Raw genomic sequence first — 6098 nt, 5'->3', positions numbered from 1 at the left:
TGATCAAGGTGCTCTACGGAGGGATGTTAAACTATTTTACAACTCAAAAGTTTGTGCTTGTCCTAGTCACAGCCTCGATGAAGTTGAGACCTTACTTTCAGGCCCACAAAATCGAAGTCCTGACGGACCAACCTTAAAGCAACATTTTGATAGCCCGAAAGAAAGTGAAAGGCTCATTAAATGGGCAATTGAGGTGGTTAAATTTGATATCAAATACAAGTCTCAAACAACCATCAAGGCTGAGACCTTAATAGACTTTATGGTTGAATGCACCATTAATGACCAAGAATCCGGGGGGTAAGAGATAGTAATTCCGGAAGTAGAAAAAGAATGAAAAGGATGAAGATGTAACTCTAAAAGAATATTGGATTCTCCATTTTGATGGAGCGTCGAAAACAAAATAAAGTGGTGAAGGCCTAGTCTTGCAAAGCCTCGAAGGATTCATGATTGAGTATGCATTGAAGTTGGACTTCCCAACTACGAAAAATAAAGGAGAATATGAAGGTATGATAGCCGACTTAGGCTTGGCTGGAGCCGTGAGGCCAAAAACCTTAAAATTTGTGAAGATTCAAGACTTGTGATTGCTCAAGTCAAAGTCAATGGAGAGTTTGAGGGTACCTGAGAGTCGTAAAGGAAATACTGACCCAGTACCTGTGAGAAAAAAAATTAAGTGACAAAAAATTGATTTTCCCAATTATGATCATTCGATAACTTGAAATTTTCATTACAAAAAAAATTTCTATAAAAAAAAGGTAGATAAAATTCATAGATTTACAATAGGATAACTTCAATTGTACAAGTACTATTATTAACCAACATCTTCTTCTCTAATAAGGGGTGTTCAAGTTTTGGTGGAGTCCACATTTCTACACCCTCCTTGCTCTACGGAAATAAACCATTTGCACAATTAGCAGAGATCAACAACATAAAGGAAAAATATAATAGAAAATTATACTAATTAAGCATACATGTCTTACAAAATTTTTGGAGACGGAGGGAGTAAAAGTTCTTTGATATGGTGAGTAACAATTAGAAGAGGGATTCCTTTTAGATTGTATATTGGACTAAAGATGAAACTTTAACATAATTTATAAGCTCTTTTAACCTCATGCAATAAATCAACATAATAATAAAAATACCACATGTCGATACAATGAAATCTCAATATTGCTTTCTAAGTATCTATTAGTTTTATCACCTATTAAATCTTTGTTATTAAATCTTTGTGATCTTTTAAACTTGCAACACTATATATGACTGTCATTTCTTCCATTTTGACATATTTTTCTATTGTTGAAGCAATTTGCATGTATTTTTTCTTCTTGCATCACTTCTCATATGATACATGTTAGTAACTAACCCATACAACTTGATATACTTATCAATGTAAGCAGGTTGTTTCCCTTGCATTTGTTGGAGGATTTCTTTCCAGACTTATTATATAATATTCAAGTAATTTATTAAAACCTTTTATATGTAAAATTTTTAAAAAGTTATATATTGTTAATTTTTGAATTATTACGTGTGAAAAAAATACATAAGAGGTGTATATATTCATGATTTCATTTCATTATTACATTTTTAGTTTAATTTACTATTACAAGTATATTTAATCTAGTTAAGTATTATTGGCCAAAATGAAAAAAAAATTGAAATTTAAATACAATCAATTTTATATTGGAATTTAATATTTATAATATTTAAACCAACATCTATCCATAAATTTTAAAAAAGAGAAAAGAAAATAAAGAATGTTTTGATTATTCACTAACAAATTATCATTATTCAATAACGTGACATAAATATTGTTCCCAAATTCAAGTCAAGTAAAAAATATTATGATGTAAAAATAACGTACATAAAATTCAACATATAGGTACAATTATTAACCAACTTGTTCTCCATTATTATTATTTGTGGAGTCCAAGTAATTGTAGAATCCAGCTTCCCATCCACTCATGCTTGCTCTCCTTACTCTATGCAAATAAATCATTTGTATAATTAGCACAAATTAACAAATTAACAACATATAAAAGGGAAAATATTTTAGAAAATTATACTAATTAAATATTCATGGCTAAAACTACTAATCCAAATATCCCTTTTCTTAAATATTAGAAAAAGTAATTAACATCAACCTGGAGCTCCTGGGACCTTTTCTAATTAAATCCCATCTCATTTGTTCTTCACTTTCCATAATTTTTTCTCCTTTTCTCTATGTCTCTATTGTAAGACTGCAAAACAAAACGAGAGATTCAGCCACTAAAAAAAACAATTTACCAAAACAAGTCCAAGAGATTTGATACCTGTTGCCTGAATTTGAGTTTCGTGTCAGTTAATTTGTGTGAACAAGAAAATGTAAATATATAGATATATTAATTGAAGTTTAGAGTAGAGAGAAAAGAGAAGAAGACCATGCAAATCTTCCATCTCGGGGTCTTATAAGGTTGAGAGACATCTTATGAACTATCTCCTGCAAGGCCTCCATTAATGCCATTAAAAAATTAATCAACAACAGAAAATTTAAAGACAAAGAGAGAACTGTTTATATTATGATAACTATGATAATTTATTGATAATGTTTATATATACCTTTCAAAATTGTTGGGGACTGAGGGATTAAAAGCGCTTACACGGACCATTGTTACTAAAACTTCTTGGATATGGTGAGTGAGAAGAAGAGGACTTGTTTTTGGATTATCTCTTGGACCAAAGATGAAACTTTACTTTGATTTATAAGCTCTTTTAACCTCATGACAATCTAATAATATATGCCATGCATATCATATCGGTATAATGGAATATGTTTGAGGCCTATTTAGGAGTTCTTGGAATTTCAAAATTGCTTTTCAAGTACTTATTAGTTTTCCTGTTTAGTTATTTCCTTTGTCATTACATGATGCTCATGTATCCATATACTATGCAGGGTATAAAATAAATCACCATAAAATAATATCCATATATAATAGATAATGCATATATTTTTTTAAATACTGTAGCTATTATATAATAGATTTTGCATATTCTTTTTTAATAAACCTAGCTATTGTGAGATTATAAAAAATCTTTTATGTATTATTCTCGTGATTTTGATACTCAATAATTATGGACTACAAATATAATTTAATTTCCTTTTTTTATTTTTTTCTAGGAAATAAATTTTTAATAATCTATCATCTTCAAATGATACTGCATAATAGTGACATACAAATATCATTTGATTTCTTTTTTTCTTTTTCCCTAGGAAACAAATTTTAACTAATCCATCAATTTTAAATTATTTTCCCCTTCATAAAAAGAATGACCAATAAGGAATAATGGGTGCATCTATTAAAAGCCACTAAATAATTTCACATAAAATACTTTATTTTTATTATAGGTGTAATTAATATTTTTTACATGCAAAAACTGAAATGAGAATAGATTTGAATCACTTATGTATTATGTTTTGTTATAATCATATGATTTTGGTATCTTGTTATTTATCGATTCCAAAATTATTTTGGTGATATCTTATGTATCCCATTCTCCCTTGATTTTTTCTGTGGTTTTGATGTTATGATATTGGTTTCTTCTTATTTTATGTTTCCTTATGTCTTTAACTCACTTAATTTTCACTTCTTATTATATAATTCTCACTTTTTAATATATAGAAAATATTAGTTTGCACTACAAAAAGAGACTAGAGGTCATAATATATTTGGGATCTTGATTCTCCAACCGTGTCATGCACATCCAGCACGTTTTTCTCCTATTAACGTATCTCCATCATAACTATATTCATTATTTTATACTCAACTTTGGTGATTATGCATGTTTTGTTAAAGGTTATTAATATAACCACTCCCCTAGATATGTTTTCTTTTATTTAGATAATTTAACATTATTATTTTTCTTTTAAAGTGTAGCACACAAACACCAAAAGGACATCAAATAATTGAATTCAAGCTGTTGTGGTGTTGTGGTATGGTACTTAGAATATCATAGAAATGTTGCACAATAAAAACACTCTTATGTGCAACATCTGGTATTGTGACTGCACTTTCCATCTTAGGCTAGTTACTAAGCTTTGGCCATAGTTAGTTGTTATTTATTTTGCTATTCTCCCGGTTAACATTGGAGTTAAGTCATGCACTATATGATTTTAAAATACTAAATTAAATATTGAATTGTTTCGAGAAGAATAATTTATTGGTTTATAATATTTTTTAGCCAAAGAAATATTTGTAGTGGGTTGTTTTGATTAATTTATAATGAGAAAAGATTAAGCTATTTTAGCATAAATATGATTATCAGAGAGTACATTTATAGGCCCACTCCTATTGCAATAAGTTAAATAGCTTACAAAGTTTTGCATTTTAGTGCGGCTTAAAAAGTTGAAATTTAACACATAATTAATGAATTTATGTTAATATGAATTTAATTAAAGTCATTAATTTGGTACCATTGGATCATGAAGGTACTGTTGGAAAATTAATCTAAACTTATTTTATTGTGTTAAAGTTTTATTTTATTTGTTTCAAGATCAGCTTGTACGTGTATGACTAGGTCATCCATCATTAATAAACAAAAAATCACCAGTAGTCGCTATTTTATAGGTCTAGTTGTTTATGCAAGTTGCACACTAGGTGCTTTATATTTACTTGTAATCATTCATTTTATCATTAGTGGAATACATTATTTAATAGTTTTTGTCACAAGAAACTGTCTCGCTGATATACTTATATATAGACACATAAACACCTGCTGGTTTACTACAGGTACTCATTAGTAGTTTTTTGAAACCTTAGATTTTTAAAAATCAATAGAAAATCATTGTAGGTTCTAATAAGTTATCTCCTATGTAAAATTCATTAAAAACTTATTTTCAAGTAACAAAACTTCAACGATTAATGTGTTTCACATAAAAAAATATGATACAAAGATTCACTAATATGTAGGGCTGTAATTCGGGTGATGGAGCCAAGTTTCTAGCTGCTTTTAATCGAATCGAGCTTACCCGACTTGTTTAACTAATCAAGCCTAAAACTCTACCGGAACTCGACTCGTATAAGTTTATGAGTCGTGTCGAGTTCGGACGTTTAGCTAAATGAGTCTGTTTTAACGAGTCGGGGGAAGCTGTTAATTTTTAATTTAATACCTAATTAAACCTTCCTGAACTTGGCTTGTTTAATTCTATAACTAGAGTAGATAGACTTATTGAATTAACGAGCCAAAACTTTTGCCAATTTTGACTCATTTAACTAAATAAGTCAAACGAGCACAATTAAAAATCACTATATGTATAACTGTTATTTTGAACTCATCTTTCCGTTTGTCAAAAATGGAACAAGAACAACTTCAAGAAGGCCAACAATGTCCAAAAGGAAAATAACCCAAAAAGAAGAAGAGGTTTGAGCCTTTTTAGCATACTCTTCGACAAATCTCATAAATCTCGATCAAATAAAAATGAGAAGTTTTAGAATACGAACCATCTTGTCTTGTCCCTCAGTAAAATTCATTTCGAGTTAGTACAAATGTTGTAATTTATCATGCATGGTACATATATTAAATTCGTTTTTTATAAAATTTAAATTATCATAATTATAATTTTTTTGTTCAATGTTACATGAAATTATATTTTCGATATCTCTAATAATTAAATTTGGGTAAAATGATTATATATAGGACGCTGCGTTCTAACATATATAAACTGAGTATATATATATAGACATATGATATATATTTGGAATTGAGAAATGTTAACATATAATAAAACACAAAATCTCAGTTCATTTAAAATTTATGATGCCAAAAATCCTCGAAAAAAACTTTTGCGGTGATTGGGCTCCCATTCTCTTTACCAGGAAAGGAAATTGAGATGATTACTACAACCAATGTCAATATATATACTAGTACATCAGAGTGACAATATATAATCTAATAGTCAAGCCTAGCTAATTTGGGTATGTTAAGAAACTCTTTAAGATCCAATTTCATGTACATATGATCCCACTCTAATTATGCAGTTTGTTAATCGTGGATTAGTTGCCTTTAAATCACACCTGCTCCTGGAAACCCTGGTATATAACCTGATCAACACCTTTTGTATAGTATAT

Source organism: Apium graveolens, chromosome 7 (genome assembly GCF_009905375.1).
Source record: "Apium graveolens cultivar Ventura chromosome 7, ASM990537v1, whole genome shotgun sequence".
Classification (NCBI taxonomy): Eukaryota; Viridiplantae; Streptophyta; class Magnoliopsida; order Apiales; family Apiaceae; genus Apium; species Apium graveolens.
The sequence above is the reverse complement of the archived record's forward strand: the minus strand, read 5'-3'. Positions refer to the sequence as shown.